Here is an 18,890-nt window from a genome sequence, read left to right on the forward strand (position 1 = left end):
ATCCTTCCTCGGTGAACTCAATGGGTATTGGGAGCAAGGGTTTCAGGATAAAGAAAAAAGAAAGCACACACAAAAAAGTCATCCACAAGTATCTTTATCAAAATACCAGTGCTGTCTGCGCTCTCATTAACACAGCACTGGCATATTGGCAACCTGCCTGGATTCAGCAGCCGCCTGTGGATTGAGTTTCAGGCTCCACAACCTGATAGGAGAGGTGACTGCAGTGAAATCCCAGCCATTGTAGGAAACGCTGACTAACTAGGGCATTTATTTGAATGAGGCTACAGAAACAACAGTAAAGAGCTCTTATCTCTTAGTGATCCTATTACACTGGGTAATGCCAGCCCCATGTGTTCCTCTTACCATGTCACAAGTGGCAGGTACCTTGCAGAGGAAAGCTCTACTCCATGAGACTGAAGGTGGTAGAATCACACCCTATATTACTGTTGCAGTTTGGAGGGGAGGAGAAGGGGATTTTCTTATTTTTTCCTTACGTCTTTTTCCAACATATATCAATATAAGAATTTACTATCTCAAGTCTGAGGTATAAAGAAAAGGCCTCTGGCTATTTTCCGTCAGTATTATTCACTGCACGAGATTTCCCCAAAAGAAATAGGACTAGGCAAATGGTGAATTAAAATATAAAGTGACATTTACAAAAATGAATAACAGACTTGCTTTTATCTTGCATGCTAGAGCTTTTTACAGCCAAAATGATAACTGAGGCTCAGTTGGTCATCCCAGTTATCAAGGGGGGATAGTGAGTGATGAGAGAAAATGGAAGGTATCAATTTACAGCCATGTTCTTGAAGAACTGTTAATCATTTTTAGGAAGAATGAGTGTTAACCATAAGGACTATAGTTATATGATTATATAGAATAATGCAGACCAAAGGGACAATTCAACCAGCATAAGAAAAAAGTAAATCAAAAACGTGGTCATTATGGTTACTAGAATTGATTTGATTGCGTATTAAAAAAGCACCTAGGAAATGAGATTTGAGTCATAACAACAAAATCAATACAAAGCAGACACTCCCCAAGAAGCTGAAATAAACACCTGAAATACTGTAACATGTTTCTTCACTAAAATAGCCTGAAGGATACATGGTCCATTGATTTTCAATGGTTACTGCTCTGATGTTGTTCCCAGTTTGTTCATTACAACTGCTTGCTAATGTTGAATCTGAGATAGGACAATAATATTTCACGTGTATGGTGAGTTACTGCATCTCTTTCTGTTGAAGGACGTTCACCCTTTTTTGCAGTGACTATGTAAAATCAAACAGTGACTTTACCATTCAGGGGTCTATTGTTTTACACTTATATAACATATAGACAGGTTACAGGTTTCAGAGAGGTAGCCGTGTAAATCTGTATCAGCAAAAACAACAAGGAGTTCTTGTGGCACCTTAGAGACTAACAAATTTATTTGGGCATAAGCTTTTGTGGGCTATAGCCCACCGATGAAGTGGATTATAGCCCACGAAAGTTTATGCCCAAATAAATTTGTTAGTCTCTAAGGTGCCACAAGGACTCCTCGTTGTTTTTATATAGACAGGTTGTTATTTTGTGTCCTGGAAGATCTCCAGTTATCATCATAGAAATTTATACTGATATAGCTTTTTTCTATAGAAGGATTACAAAGGACTTCTACAGGTTACAGGCCAGATCCTATAGTCTCTGGTGTCAGGAGTATTTTATTTGTAGCTTACTAATGCTCTCTGGATGGAGTGTCCACCCCGAGGCCAGATAGATGCTGGAATCCCGTGCATGGTCCGGACACCTGCACCAGTGCTTGAGCTGCTTGCAGGTGTACTGGATCAGGGTCCGGAACTACTTATTATGGAGCATGTGTCAGCTGGATTTTGTCATCTCTTTTCATGGGGTAAGAACTTCCCTACAAATGCAGCTGCTGCCTCTCTTTCCCTTTCTGGTGCATTATTTAACTCTAACTCCACCCCTTCCAGCGTACCAAATGTCAGACTCAGCAGTCGGTCTTCCCTAGTCCTCAGCTAGGTCACAGATTTCTCCCTCAGGGTTGCTATTCAGCTCCTACCCAGTCATGACACTCCCATGATGCACCACAGTTCACCCAGGGTGGCGACAACAGTACATTATAGTAGTGTACTGAGCCAAAGAGCTCAGCCCACAGAAGAGAATGGGAACATCAGACAGCCAAACTAAACTCCCATGAAGCACTGTGGTAGCTTGTGGGGGGAGCGCACAGATCAATCTGGGTCAGGTCAACAGTAAAGTGTTTTGATACATTTCAACAAACCAAAAATGTTTTGATTTGGGTTGACCTGGCCCAAAACAAAACAAAAGTTTCATTTTGATTTCCCCCCCCCCCAATGGGGGGGCTGAAAAGGGGGGAAAAAAAATATTCCCCAAATTTGAAAACTTTGGTTGTGTTGCAATTGCATTTTCCACTGAACCCACACTTCAGTGGAAAATTCCCAACCAGCTCTACACACTATCTTAGCCTACATGTGCTTAAAGCATACTTTCAATATAAATACATTATTCCTCAAATATTACCTGTACATGCAGCTCACAAAAAAAAGAACAGGAGTACTTGTGGCACCTTAGAGACTAACAAATTTATTAGAGCATAAGCTTTCGTGGACTACAGCCCACTTCTTCGGATGCATATAGAATGGAACATATATTGAGGAGATATCTCTGTATGTGTGTATATATATCTCCTCAATATATGTTCCATTCTATATGCATCCGAAGAAGTGGGCTGTAGTCCACGAAAGCTTATGCTCTAATAAATTTGTTAGTCTCTAAGGTGCCACAAGTACTCCTGTTCTTCTTTTTGCGGATACAGACTAACACGGCTGTTACTCTGAAACATGCAGCTCACAATGATTATGAGTTTTCTGTAGATACCTTACACGTTACTCTTTATGGATAGATAGCCTGTAAGACACGTGTTTGGTATAGTGTATTTGTCAGGTCTAAAATGAGAGATGTTTGCAGAGAACAGGAGACTCTTTGCTGAGGTGTCCATGTCACAGCGATGCAGTGACACAAACCACTCTTCCACAGCTCATTCTCTGCCAAGGGCCGGGAGCTTACTGGTTTAGCCTACTACAAGTGTGGGGCGTCAGCCAAGGAGGGGCTGGGGCACCCAGCAGCTATTGGACTTGAGGGGCAATTGTGTAGTGATGTCAGCCTTGTACTGAGTGACAGGAGGCATCTGCTCCTGGCTTGTTTATTTGCACTGAGCAGTGGGAGCAGCACAGGAGAGCATTTGAGGCAGGTGAAGCACCATCACCAGCAGATTTCCCCCAGTCACACAGCACAGCTGTGGTGCATGGTAAGACACTAAGAAGCCAGTGTAAAAACCCTTGTCACAGCAGCCTGTCATCTCAGACAAACCCCACTGGAGCACTCCAGCTTTCCCCCCTCTTCCCCAATTCGTTGCATGGCGTTAAAAGCGCTGACGTGGGAGACAGGGCCAGTATCTACTCAATGCAGCAGTTATTATTTGCCATGAGGATTATGATTATTTTCCATTTTGAGCAACACAGATTACTGTCTGTGCACACTACGAATATGCAGCAACTGAATACCCAGCTGCCAACAGTCCTGAAGTGATTAGAACAGTCCTTTGTTTTACAAACATGTCATGTCCTGGATAATGAAACTCTCCCCCGTCCTTGGTTTGGACTATTCATTGTCAAAAAGAATTTACACATTTCTAGTCTTTTTAAAAAAAAAAAAAAACACATATCTTCTAGGAAAATTCACATTTGCAAACCCAGAAGCTCAAATCCATAACAGTGCACAAGCAAAGGTGCAAGCCAATCTTTGAACACCTGATTTGCAAGCACTCACTATTCTCATGCCACAGGCAAGCAAGGAATTTGCAGACATGTATGTCTATGTTCAAATGCACATGCAAGCTGGCATCAGGCACAATATGTTGTCTTTTGATAATGTGAGTTAGACTGCTTAGTTGGGGGGAGGGATGGCTCAGTGGTTTGAGCATTGGCCTGCTAAACCCAGGGTTGTAAACTCAGTCTTTGAGGGGGCCACTTACTTAGGGATCTGGTACAAAAATCTGTCTGGGGATTGATCCTGCTTTGAGCAAGGGGTTGGACTAGATGATCTCCTGAGGTCCCTTCTAACCCAGATATTCTATGACCAGTGCTATATTACCACAAGAGAATATTTTTCGGTTTAATTTCATATGAAAAGTTTTACTCTTTTGTTCCAAAAGTATAAAGTGTCTAGTACTGTGCAGAGCCTTCAGGATTGTAAAACTAAATAATTATTTGTGTTATCCATAATGTGGGTTTTTGGTCATCTATAATAGTCATTTCTGAATAAAACATTAAGTTTGCAAGGCAGCATCCAGCACTGTAAACTGATGTCAGATTCTAGCTCAACTGAAATTATAAGAAATTATTTTCTGATAATTGTATAAAGAATCATTGCTGAATGAGTCAATTAGGAAACAGAATCCCGCTCCTTCATATGCGAAAGAGAGAAAGTACATGGATTTACTAATGTCCCTTTTATTTTTTCTAAAATTATGTTTGTTACCATCAAGACTACAGATCTGTATTAACTGAAAAACAGTCAGCTGTCACTGCAATACAAATGCAAATTGCAACCTAATGTCTGAACAATTAAGATCTAGTGTACAGGATTATTGCCACAGGAGGACATAATTGAATTCCTATTGCTATCAGACAGGTTGGAAATTACAGTAATGAAGAACATCAGTTTTCTACTCTCCATCTCATTGTTTCAGCTAAGGAGCATCTGTCTCAACAGTTTTTCGCAAAGCTGATCAGACAGTGATAAAAAGGGAAAGACTTGCCAGAAGGAAACCTACCTATCTTTCAGGGGACATATTATGATCAATGCTAAGTGTGATCATTTATACTCACGAAATGAAGAAATTTACAATTGTGCTTCCTACAGCAAAGTTGATTCTGTTACTATTCAGTATGCGTATGATAGGGTCTTTCATTGCACGATCACTTAAAACGGGGCAACATGACATACAATCTCTTCTTTGTATACAATCCCACATGCATCAATTCCATTATGCTAGTGTGATGCATGGCTAGAAAAGGTTAAACATCCTGCAAAATAAATAACCCTCAAAAGATATGTGGGGAGATAATGTTTGTGGTTTTGTGCATTTACATATGTATGAGTAGGGTCGACAATGTAATCAACAGTATGCTGTATTCTGATAATTCAGAGGTCAAAAGAACATCCTATCATTTAAATGAATTGTAAACACAGGTTATCTCAGTATTCATCTCTTTGAAATATACACCCATTCGGTGGAGGAACAAGCAAATGGCCTTATGTTAATTCGTATAGCTAAGTACCAGCGATGGACCTCCTTTAAAGTCATCCTAATTATCTTTTGTTCCCCGAGGAAATCCCAATTTGTCAAAGAGGACATGAAATTGTATAAAAGTTCATTGGGTCCTGATTCTGTCATCTCAGATCTGCTAAGGCTTCATCAGGGGAAGTTTGAGTCGCAAGACTGAGGTCCCAGTTATGCTGGTACGCCCTGAATATGAGATTTGGACATTGGACTATAACCTATGAACTGAATTCTAAAGGAACTCTTTGCAACTACAGAGCTCACCATCTCTGCTGTGAATCTAAACCTCAATGAACTGAACTTATGTCTGTATGTATATTGATCTTGTAAACATACTCGCTCTCTTTTGTTTTTTAATAAATTTTAGTTTAGTTAATAAGAATTGGCTGTAGCGTGTATTTGGGTAAGATCTGGAATATTCAATAATCTGGGAGGGAATGTGTCCGTTCCTTTGGGATTGGCAGAAGCTCTTTTATATGATGAAATTAGATTTACAGAAATTTTCATCATATTTGATGTGGGTACCTGGATGGAGGCCTGAGGCTGTATCACTTTAAGGGAACTGTGTTGTTTGGACTTCTGAGTAACTGGTAAGGTAATGAAGAAGCTGTTTTGGTAAATATAAGTATTGGCATATCCACCAGCTTTATGAGGACTGTCTGCCCCATTCTTTGCAGTTCACCCTAATTGAGTGACCACAGCTGGTTCCCCTCTAGGACCCCAGTCACAGCTAGAATAGTTAAAAAAAGAAAAAAAAACACTTTGTGGTCAAGTCTGCCCTTAGACACTCCATTACTTTTCTATAATTCTATTAGTCACTGGCCAGAAGCTTGTACATGTTTTACAAAATATCCTCTTTAAAATCCACTTCTTCCACCTGCTTCATTTTCATAGAGGTGTGTGTTTAAAATTTTAACTGCAAATACCTTAAAGGATCAGATAATTTGTAAAATATTTGTATCTAGGGAAAGACAAACCACTTCTTTAAAAAATATATAGTCGTTTGCCCAAACTTCAGCCCTTCCCCATTCTGAACTGAAACCAAGCTATTTTTTTGACGTTTGGACCATTAGGGATAAAGTTAGTCCCCACATTCCTCTTTCTCCACCGCTGCCCTTCAATGAGGACCTTCCCTCCCAACACACAGATGGTTAGCTCTCCCTGAATTGCCAGCCACCCCAGGCAAGAGGAGCAGGCAATTAATGGGCTCCTCTAAGACCTATTTCTGTACCCAGGGATTTCCCATGAAAGGGATGCAATGCATTTTGAGTCATTCAGAGGCAGAAGTCCCAGAATTTACAAAATTTGAATGAGAATTTGATTCTGTGCCCAGCAGAGACTGACTGTTCTTAGATGACCCTCCAGTTGTCTGATCACAGAAGCTTCCATAAAGATTGTCCAAGGGCATTGCACTCTGCAGGAAGAAGAAAATTACATCCAGGGCCAATTTTACAGGGGGGTGACATGGGTGACTGCCCAGGGTGCCATGGCCAAGAGGCAAGGAGCGGGTCGGGCCTGGAGTGCGAGGCCATGGAAGGGAGTTCAAGGCAATGGGGTGAGGGGGAGTTTGGGGAGGCAGCAGGGGACAAGGGCAATGGAGGGAATGGGCGGGGGCCAGAAGCACCAAAACACAGGCTCGCCCAAGGTGCCATTTTCCCTAAGGCCAGCCCTGTTGTATCTTACGGTGATCGTTTTTATATGAAGAATCAATAGTGCGAGTGACATCAGGGAAAACTGTTTCCTTGCGCCCCAGTCTAGTATAAAAATAAATACGTTACATAAATTGACAGCTCTAGTCACTGTATCCCTGCTGTTGTTCTATAAGAATGGAAAACAATACTGGTTTATTTTGAAGGACTGCCCAGCTGTTTTCAACTTAGGGTAGTTGAAAATCCTTTGTTATCTGAGATGCTTTGAAAGTCAATGAGGAGAGTGAAGGTACTGATCAAAATTTTGCATCATAACGTTTTTTCTTTTGCTAAAGAGGATAAATGAAGTAAGGGTGGACTTTACCATTCCTTTATACAGTACAAGCTCCAATACAGCAATATCAACTACTCCCATGTTTGAAGTTAGGCATGTGCTAAAGTGCTTTGGTGGATCAGGGCCACGGGGCTGTATTATGGAATTTATCAGATTCTTTAAAAAATGCTTTCATTAGTCATATTTCATGATTGGTTTATTCTGTTTAATTCATAATTAATGGGCTTGGCTCTGGCCAATTGCATCTTTCACCACATCAAGTCTGAAAAGGAACAGAGAGTGGGGAGAGCAATATCTAGAATATGAAGTAGCTACATGCTGGAATTGTTTGAATCGTCCAGCTATTTAACTATTTGAAAAATTGGAAAGTAGAGAACTAAAAACAAATTGATGGGTTTATAAAATTTCCAGAGCAGACTTCCAATCCTTGTCGACGCTATATCTGTTTAATGTGTGGTTATTTATACTTCAGCAAGAAAAACAGGGAAAAGGCATTTTTCTTACGTGTTCTAGTTAAGGTGAATCTTCAAGCACAGGAATTACTTTTCATAGTGGATTTCCTTTATATCAGTTATTTTTTACTCACTTTTGCAATCCACAGGAAATACCAAGAATTCAGCTTTGACTCTGCTCCCAACTGAATCAGTCAATTTAGTCTGGACTGGAGGTAAATTCTTAACAGTATATGACTGTGATTCACTGGTAACTTTGTTCTCCTTATTGAAAATATAAAATTGGTTGGCTCCTGTACAATAGTTTTATTGGATAGTTGAACAATAAATACTTGGTTATTTTATTTTTACAGGTGGCAGCAGCTACTGTTACTATGCAGTTTTCAGTCTTTCAGAAAACATCACATCAAACAATAAATGGATCAAAACAGAGTCTTTCATTAGAGTCCTCCAGTGTTAAGAACTTTTTGCTAATGAAGACACAATAAATAGACTTCTTTTAGCAGAAAACCAATTACAATCTCATAATTGTGGACTACATCCCAATAGCTGAATAGTTCATTATTATTATTAGCAATAGGATTTTTTTTTTTTTTACTATATGACACACTAGACAAATTTGTTTCATCTAACTGACATGAATGCAATTTGTAATTTTAAAATTCAGTTTACAGAAAAAAAATGAAAAGAAATATAACCCAAATATCCTATGTACTGGCATGTCATGTATGGTGTTTGAGGAGCAAAAGTCACATGACGGAGCAGTTCAAACTAAAATGCCTTTACTCTTTATAGAATCGTTTCAAGCATAAAAGCAATGTCCCTGATGAATATTGATTGTTAAGACCAAGGGAATAGCCCTGCGTACTAGAATGGCTCCCCAATATGCCAACCTCTTTATGGGCCATCTTGAAGAAGAATTTCGCACCACGAAGCCAGTTATGTACTTGAGATACATGATGATATGTTCATGCTCAGGAGAAGACCGCTTAAAGTCACTTATAGATTTTCACCACAACTTCAACCACCACCACCCATTCATTAAATCTTCTCTTGAACACTCCCACGCTAGCATCAACTTCCTGGACACCACAATCAACTTCAGCAATGGAACCCTGTAGACGACCATATACAAGAAACTGCTGGATCTCCACACCTACCTTCATAGATCCAGTAGTCACCACAAGCACACCAAGAAACCTGTTTACAGCCAGGCACTCAGATACCACAGAATATGCGCTGAGGAGAATGTCTGGGATATACACCTTAACACACTTAAAACTGCCTTCACCAAACAAGGACACTCCACCAAAGCAGAAAATTGCATCATGGAACAAAAAGAACAGGAGTACTCCTGGTACCTTAGAGACTAACAAATTTATTAGAGCATAAGCTTTTGTGGGCTACAGCCCACTTCTTCGGATGCATATAGAGTGGAACATATATTAAGGAGATATATATACACACACACACACACACGGAGAGCATGAACAGGTGGGAGTTGTCTTACCAACTCTGAGAGGCCAATTAAGTAAGAGAAAAAAAAAACTTTTGAAGTGATAATCAAGATAGCCCAGTACAGACAGTTTGATAAGAAGTGTGAGAATACTTACAAGGGGAGATAGATTCAATGTTTGTAATGGCTCAGCCATTCCCAGTCCTTATTCAATCCTGAGTTGATTGTATCTAGTTTGCATATCAATCCCAGCTCAGCAGTCTCTCGTTGGAGTCTGTTCTTGAAGTTTTTCTGTTGTAAGATAGCCACCCGCAGGTCTGTCATTGAATGGCCAGACAGGTTAAAGTGTTCTCCCACTGGTTTTTGAGTATTCTGATTCCTGATGTCAGATTTGTGTCCATTAATTCTTTTGCGTAGAGACTGTCCGGTTTGGCCAATGTACATGGCAGAGGGGCATATAACCATATAATCACAGGGACAGGCTTAGTTTATTTCCTATATTCAGCATAGCCTGCACATAATCTCTTTGCAGTCAAAGTTAATGACCCCTTGGAAGGATACGGTATGGAATGTAATAGTTCAGGGTATAATATCACTGATTTACACTAAGAAACATACCAGCTGGATTTAGTGGAAGCTGTCAGACCATTAAGATGAAGGCTATTGTTGCATTGAAGGCTCAACTTGAAAAAAAGGGATCCTTATCTTTTAAAGGATGTGCTTGGTCACGGGGGAAGAAATATATGATGCACCCTCCTCTGGACAATTACAAAGGAGATAAAAATCCATTTAACTTCTTTATCTCAGTCTTTAATCTGTCACTTTTCCACAGAATCTTCCAAATTCCAAATGCTAGCAGAAAAGATCAAAACCTTGTTCATTTTGGAATTTAAATATCCATACAGAGATGAAAACTAGACACATTCAAAGTTCTGACCAAAACCCAAAAAATCATTCCCTATGCAAAGATAAACCATATCACTAGTCATCTAGTTCCTAGCTGGGGGTTTTGCACTGAGATCAAACTGTTTTCTCTGAAACACAGGGGAATTTTTACCATCTAACTGGAATATGTCAAAGAGCATTTATATTTGTCCATACCCTTACGTGGATGCTGTCTCCCTGTTGCAGAGCAGCTAACCTCTCAGATACAAGGAATCAGTGTTCTGGTCAGCATAGCGGCAGACCAGAGAGCAGAGGGTCCACTGGGGTTTATCCTATACATGAATGGGTTCAGTACATTGGTCACTCTTTCAAACAAGAATAGGAACTAAACTACGTAAGAAGGAAAACATCACAATACCACTGAATGACCGCGGGCCATTTTTAACCTGAATATGTAAAAACTCTAAACCACGTGTTTAAAGTCTAGCTGTGAGGAGATCAACAACACTGGACCAGATGGAAAGATCCAAATGAAGCTAGCTTTGAAAGAGCTGTTCAGCTTTATCTTAGGCCTAGCAGAGAACAAAAACACAAAGGCTTTCCAGAAACAAAAAACACAACTGCTTTAGTTTATTGATCCATCCCATATCAGAAAGTGAAAAAAATAACCAATAGAAACAGCCATTTATCTCAGGTTTTACCACCCCCATTCAAAGAGCACTATTTTACCACAGCTCTGTGAGCAAGGCACCTTCTGACTGCTTCCTAGCTGCTCTTCTTATGTGCCTCAGCACACCTGCTGGCCATTTGCTAGTTTCAGCTAATTAGCCACCAATTACCACCACTTACATTTTCAGCTGTTCCATTTGTAAATCTTTACCTACAAGATTGCCCAGTTTCTGTGTTTGGGCATTCCCTATGAAAGGGAATAGCCAGGCAGCCCTTCCGCTAAAAAGTTATCATTTTAACTTCCAGCCTTTCAAGTTCTGCCTCAGTTGGTTTTAGTCCTTCGTTAAAAGAAATATATATTTTCTTGCAACAAATTCATCTTAGTACAGTGGCAGGTTGAACCTGCACTTGAAAATAGCTCACTCCTGGTGCCAGGTACAGTGTATACAGACTGCTAGCTGCTGTCTGGGAAACTGGAAGACCTAGTAGAGCTCACTAGTGAAAAAGTGAGATTTCAAATGCAGAAACTTGCATGTGCTAACTCTATCCCTTATAGATTCATAGATTCTAGGACTGGAAGGGACCTCGAGAGGTCATCGAGTCCAGTCCCCTGCCCTCATGGCAGGACCAAATACTGTCTAGACCATCCCTGATAGACATTTATCTAACCTACTCTTACATATCTCCAGAGATGGAGATTCCACAACCTCCCTTGGCAGTTTATTCTAGTGTTTAACCACCCTGACAGTTAGGAACTTTTTCCTAATGTCCAACCTAAACCTCCCTTGGTGCAGTTTAAGCCCATTGCTTCTTGTTCGATCCTTAGAGGCTAAGGTGAACAAGTTTTCTCCCTCCTCCTTATGACACCCTTTTAGATACCTGAAAACTGCTATCATGTCCCCTCTCAGTCTTCTCTTTTCCAAACTAAACAAACCCAATTCTTTCAGCCTTCCTTCATAGGTCATGTTCTCAAGACCTTAAATCATTCTTGTTGCTCTTCTCTGGACCCTCTCCAATTTCTCCACATCTTTCTTTAAATGTGGTGCCCAGAACTGGACACAATACTCCAGTTGAGGCCTAACTAGCGCAGGGTAGAGCAGAAGAACACCCTTACTAAGGTGTTCCATAATTGACAATCAACCAGTCACCTATTCGTACTGTAGCATAACAGAGTGAGAGCAGTAGTTCTGAATAGCATTCTGAGATACAGAAGCAACATACTCAGCTATGCAGCTAATCCTGCCCATCCTGCTAATCCATTTCTCATTCTGACCAGTTTTGTGATTAGGTTTTCCATGTATTTGTTAAATCACCTGATCCTGTAAACCAGTGGTTCTCAAATTTTTGTACTGGTGACCCCTTTCAAATAGCAAGCTTCTGAGGGTGATCCCCCTTATAAATTAAAAATGCCTTTTTATATATTTAACACCATTATAAATGCTGGATGCCAAGCAGGGTTTGGGGTGGAGGCTGACAGCTCGTGACCCTGAGGGGTCCTGACCTCCAGTTTGAGAACCCCTGCTGTAAACCTTCCCATGGGACTCAAAGTGACTTCAGTGGAAATTGTGCTGATGGAGGACTCAAGGTCTCAGCACAAACATATGGTCTGAACAGAACTGCTAAAATAGAAATGAACAACATTTATTGTTCTAGCTATAAAAAGCTCACTACAGTTAAGCGTATGTCTATGCTTTTGCAGGAACAGAGCCATAAATCATTTGTGCCCCTTCCTGTTCATTTTTGATGTATAACCTAAACAGTTTTCTTTCAACAATTTGTATTGTGCTTGTCTTTCACATTAGACATGAATTCCCCATTAGCTCTTTATTCTCTGGGCTCTGGCAATCTTCGAAGGAGCAGGAACGTGACATCACAGATGGTATTTGCAAACTGAACTGCCATCCTGCAGGGTACTCAGGGCTATGGTGAAGCCAACAGCTGAAATCCTGGCCCCACTGAAGTCAGCGGGAGCTTTCCCACTGATTTGAACGGGGGTATGTCTACACACCTGTGGCAGTGAGCCGCGCAGCCTGTGTCAACTGACTTGGGCTAGAGAGGTCACATTAACAATATCTGCCTAGACTGTGCTTTGAAGTTGTAGCTCATGCTCGGAAGCCTAGGGAGGGGGCAATATCACCCAGCAGTCTAAGAGGTCTGCCTGTGTAGAGCAATGTGTAGGATTGGGACACAAGCCCTACCATTTTACTCACTTACTGGGAGGTTGTTTTGCTTCATAAAGGTGTTAGCACCACTAAAAACATGTCTCTCGTTTCCAAATATCCCTTAGTGTGTAAGAAACATCAAATTTCCTGGTTTCTCTTTTTCTCAGACAGGATGTGCACATTTAGAACATTCATTCCCTAAATATTGTCTTTTCCAACTCTTTCTGTAAAGGGAACTCCATCACCGGATAAAACAACAACGTCAAAGCTCAGCCTCCTAGTGTGATTTGTCTATTACGTGAGATAGAATAAAATTAATGAGCTCCTCATAAAGCATATGGTAAAGCCAGATCTACAAGACAGGGGGATGCTAAATCCAATAAACAGGTTCAGCTATTAGTTCTGGATGAACTCAAATGCTGATTAATATAACTTCGATACTGGACCCAGGAGAATAATTAAAGGGTTGCAACCGTCAGTGTTGGAAAAAATATTAATTCAAAACAGATTTTTCCGTGTTCTGTATTGGTTGGTATAATTAAGATAAACAGCAACAGAAGTAAATATTGTTCCTTGCACCAAAAGGGCTTAGTCTGAAAATGAACAAATAAAAATATTTTTAGAACATAAGAAGTGTCATACTGGGTCAGACCATGTCGTCAGGCTCTGGGTTCTAGGCAGTCAGACCTGGTGGTGGGAGTTGTGGTCAAGTACAAAGGTTGCAGCTGGCTGTAGAGTCAGGACCGGGATGAGGGCAACACTAAACCAAGGTGTGGGGACAAGCTGCAGGTCAGAGTCTTTAGACAAGTCAAATCAGGATGATATTCAGAGTCCTGAAGCAGGCTGAAGGTCAAAGCCGAGTTGGAGCTATAATAAAGTTTTCAGTGTCAAGTTCTCAGGTCAAGAATGACAGGACACTACCAGATTTTAACCTCTCGAGAATCTATATAAGTACTTGTGAGTTTGACCCAGGGTGAAATTTCACCCATAAAAATGATAAGCAATTTGCCCTCATTGCACCTAAATATTTGTATTCAAATTAATCCAAATGAAATATTTCCAGCCATTGATTTTATTTATGGATCCAGCCAAAGTTCTCCTACAGTGTCTCTAAGTACTGGAACAAGTGGAGGGAAGCTGAAGTCTGGGGGTATTAGATTTCCCTGTCCACTTACAGAAGCACATTAACCATTTAAAATCACTAATGCATTTCCCTTAGTGAAGAGGAGCACTGCTAGATGCTATTACAGCCTCCAATATTTCTTATGGGCAAGCTACCATTGCTTTCTGGTGGAAAGAGCAAACGAAAGAATCCCTGTGTTATACCAGTCTGTCTGGCCATAACAATAGCAATGAAGGGTAACTCATAGGTCATATTCAGAATTTTGTTTATTTAGTGTTCTCCCTCCAACGTCAATTACTCTTGTTGGCAAAGCTTTTGAAAATCTCATTTTAATTTCGATCTCAGACTGTCTGAATTTCTTTAAAGCAAATTCTCAAAGTAACACATTTTCATGTTCAAATGCCTCTTCTACAAAGAGATCTTTTTTGGAAGGGAAAAGACCAGCTTCCTCCTGAGGGAGACTGCTGGTTGTTCTAATTTTAGATAACAGTGAACAACAACAAGGGGCTTTGTTTGCAGGCTGCCTTTGAAAGAAGACAGAAACAGCAGCTCATTGTATTTTTGCAGCAACAAGATGCACATTTGAGTTTGAATTTATGAACCCGACACCACATAAGGATGATGAAGGTAGTGTCCATATTATCTAGTTCCATGCTGAAGTACCCACAACACAAGTCTGGTAGCAACTGTCTGCTGACAGTTTTCTTTGCCCTCTGGGCAAAGAAAAATAATAATAATATATGGAGATATACCTATCTCATAGAACTGGAAGGGACCCCAAAAAGTCATCAAGTCCAGCCCCCTGCCTTCACTAGCAGGACCAAGTACTGATTTTGCCCCAGATCCCTAAGTGGCCCCCTCAAGGATTGAACTCACAACCCTGGGTTTAGTAGGCCAATGCTCAAACCACTGGCATCATCCTCCTGGGATAAAATCTAAGACTGAACATTAGAAAGATATAGAGTGGTCAGAAATAAAGGTTTATTGAGGCCTGAATTCCAAGCAAAGTGCATGAGTACTAGGGCGACTACCAATAAGCTTGTGACAATATATAGCGGTAATAGGAATATTTCATTCAGGGAATGAGAATTTGGGAGATATCTTGATTGGAAATGAGTAAAGCAAATTAGAACATGCATAGGTTTCCTTAGTTGAATCATGAATTGATGCGAGACTGATACTGGTTCATCATCACAAGTTTAACACACTATCACAAAATGTCCAGTTCATTACCCATTACTTACCCAGTAAATGATGCTGTTCGATATGATAGGGCATTTAATCATCCAGTCACGGTGAATCTGAGTCCACACACATGTTGGAAGTCTCCAAAACTCACGTCAGTGCTCCTTAACTCAGGTCTGGTAGAGTTAAGTTGCATAAAAATATGAAATAGCTGCATATTAATAATGCCTATAGCACCATAAGTTCTGATAGCTCTGTAATTAATTGATGCCAAGACTGTATGCTAGAAGCTTGTCATTAATGGCTATGTCAGTTATTTCTGTCAGACTGCAGTAGCAGCTCTGTGTTGCATCATGCATGTGCTTTTTCCAGTCAGGTACCAGTAATGAAAACTCCCCTTTTATTCTGTCCTTCTGACACACCCGTTCCTCAGATCGGCTCTCATTTCAAACTCAGGCCAACTCCATGCATAGGCAAGGCACACCCCAACCTTCAAAAGTGGCTCCTGCCCCCACCGCACAATTACATACAGGTAATTATCCAGGCAAAGCAGCTACTTTGGAAAACATTACACATTTTAAAATAAGGGTGTATTGAACACCTCACCTGCTAACAATAACTTACTACTTTAAACCCTGACAACACAAACATGCTTGCTGGAGGGGCAGAGATATAGTGTAAGTGTGATGCGGTCTATCAGGCCTTCTCTGCTTCCTGCTGACACTCCCAGACCAAGGAAAGTCCACTCAGATTGGGTGACCAATAAGACAGTCCTCCAGTGGTCTAGAAGAGCCAGGCAGAAATACTGACCAATCAAGCACCAGTAGGCCAGTTAAAAAGGCCCCCCTGCCTCTGTGCAGGAGCAGTGCTGGGCCGGCTCCAGATGAGAAAGCAGGTGCCTGGGGCAGCACATTGTAAGGGGCAGCATTCCAGCCAATCTTGGGGCAGCACATTCTGGCCGCCCTGCCATGCCTCTTTTGTTTTTTTGCTTTGGCAGCCCGGTCCGCAGCTCCGGAGCCCCCGGCCGGCTCCCCGCACTCCATCAGTCCCAGCCCAGCCCTGAACTAGCGATCCCCACTGCTCACCGTGCCGCTGGGCTCCCCAGGATGCGCCACTCCCCGCTGCCTGCACCAGCCTCTGCCTCCCATGCCGCTCTGAGCCCGACCCAGCCAAGCCACCTTTAAAGGAACGGCTGAGCCAGCACCTCCTGCAGCCCCCGGGGGCTCCGCCTGCCCAGCCAGGAGAGGCACCCCAAGGCCAGAGAGGTTAGCCCCTCTCGCCTGGCTGCGAGGCGCCGCCCTTCACCCCCTGCGAGCCGCTTTGACTGCACTCCCTGCGGTTGCCAGTTTGTTTGGGGTTTTTCTGGGGCTTCGGCAGTCCGGCCACACACACACACACACACACACTTTTTTTTTTTTTTGCTTGGGGCGGCAAAAAAGCTAGAGCTGGCCCTGAGACTGGGACAGGGTACAGGCAGCTTTTCAGGGATAACCCAGCACCCAGGCCGGGGTCCTGCTCTGTGCACTGCAACTAAGAGCTTGCATTTTGAAGGTTTTTTTTCTCTGTTTAAAAAGGCACAGACAGCCAAATCCAGAGTTATTTTCTTACTTGGATTTTGTCAGTCTCAAAACAAAGTTGACAGAACACATTACCCTGCCCAAAGCAGGCAGCCAACCCTTGCAGACAACAGTGAGGAGTGCCTGTGTGAAGGGGACATTGCAGAGCAGGGCTTCTTTCCACAAAGAAGAGACATTGCTCTACAAAAACATGATCAGGCAAGGCATGGTAGGGTAGGGTAGTAATGCTAGCATTGCCATCACAGCACTAGCGTAACTTTATTAACTTCCTTTATTTTTGAGTTTGTACAATAGCCAAACCACAAAAATACTGACACACTAGCATAGCCACAATCCTTTAAACCTATTTCCATTGTGTACTCTCAGTTCCATAAACTTCATTGCAACTCAGAATTGAGCACAAATATAAAACCTACTGATGCCATGCAGACATCCCTGTTATTGGCAGATCTCATCCTTTTGGGGGGGGAGCATCAAGGGGAAGTCTTTAAAGAAGCACATACATCAAGTCAACAGCACCATATCTTTAGATGGAAAGTTCATAATTTCAGCTTCAATATTTCTGAGTTAATGGGATCCTGCATTAAATAGAAATTCAATGTTCAGCTACAGAGAATAAATAATCCTTCCATTACGCATACTGTTGACACAAGTTAATTTGTCTCCTCCTGAGATATTGCAAAGAAAATGTTAAAGGCCCCCTACTGAAAATAGCGATTTGCAGTGCTACAGCCCATTGCTAGCTCTCAAGAAAGTTAATGAGTGAATGCAAAAAGTTTCAGAGGTTCAGCCTGGTGGATACAACACTCTGTCCCCCCAAGTAAGTAGCAATGAGCTAGACAACATACAGTTTATCCACACATTAGCCAAACTACTTTGGTCTCCAAAATTAGGCTGGAGATCTTATGATTAAAAAAATATATAAATTACAGCTTTGTTTCTTATAGTCCAAGCACATAGTTTTCAGTTGCTGATGTCTGAAATATTTATGAAGAAAAATGAACGTTTTGTGCTTTTTGATTCATCCCTAAATTCAAGATGTAGTCACTGCATTGCAATTTTGTCTATGCCAAATGTTTTATGGCTTCTTTAAGCCATAAGACAGACATGTTGGAAAATATTTTCAGTTAATACCATGGATTTATGTAGTGGCATTCTGATATTTTCTGTGTTATTAGCTATCTCTTTCCTAATGTTTCCTAGGATTGTTCACTTTTATGACTGCCACTGAACATAGTTTTCTGAAAATATCTGCTCTATCTACAATGACTCAAAGATCTTTCTTGAGTGGGAGCAGATCTAGATCCCATCTTTGTCTATGTATAGTTGGGATTATGTTTTCCAATGTGCATTACTTTGCATTTATCAACATTGGGTATACAGTTAGTTTAAGCCTCTATTGTGGTATGTTTAAATATGCCTGCAAGCTGCATGGAAACTATCACTCTTGTGACTGTTCCTTTTAAATTTTTATTTAACTAGCCTCCTCATTTTTGCGTAGTTCCCCTTTTTGACGTTGAAGTTTACTGTGGTGGGTTTCTTTGATATTCCCCTCTCGCCTCTCCCCCTCTCCCACCAGATGTTACATTTAATGATGGCTGCTATTACTGAGTAGTTGAGCTACATTCACCTCTTGTAGCAGTGCCTCTATCAAATTTTCTGGCTTTTTTGGTGCATTACAACAGTTACTTTATGGAAAGCAGATTATCAGTTTCATAACTGTGAATGGCTTAAACCTGTCCCAACATGTAATTCTCACTCCAACCAATTTACAGCTACAAAAGGGTATGGCATCTTCCTGATTAACACTTTAAAAACTGTTGAAACAACAGAATGGATTGCCAATTGTCTTGTTACTGGTGAAGCAAGCCAAGATTTTTCAACCTGTGCATATGGAAAGAACCATCAAATACACTGCAAATATCTACTCTCTTTTAAGACAGAAAAATGGACTGATTCTCGTTACATGTGTTCAGGTATTAGATGGTGAAATCCCAGTTTTGTTGGGAAATTCTGGCTCCTGCAGCCTTGTG

This window comes from Chrysemys picta, chromosome 8 (genome assembly GCF_011386835.1).
Source record: "Chrysemys picta bellii isolate R12L10 chromosome 8, ASM1138683v2, whole genome shotgun sequence".
Classification (NCBI taxonomy): domain Eukaryota; kingdom Metazoa; phylum Chordata; order Testudines; family Emydidae; genus Chrysemys; species Chrysemys picta.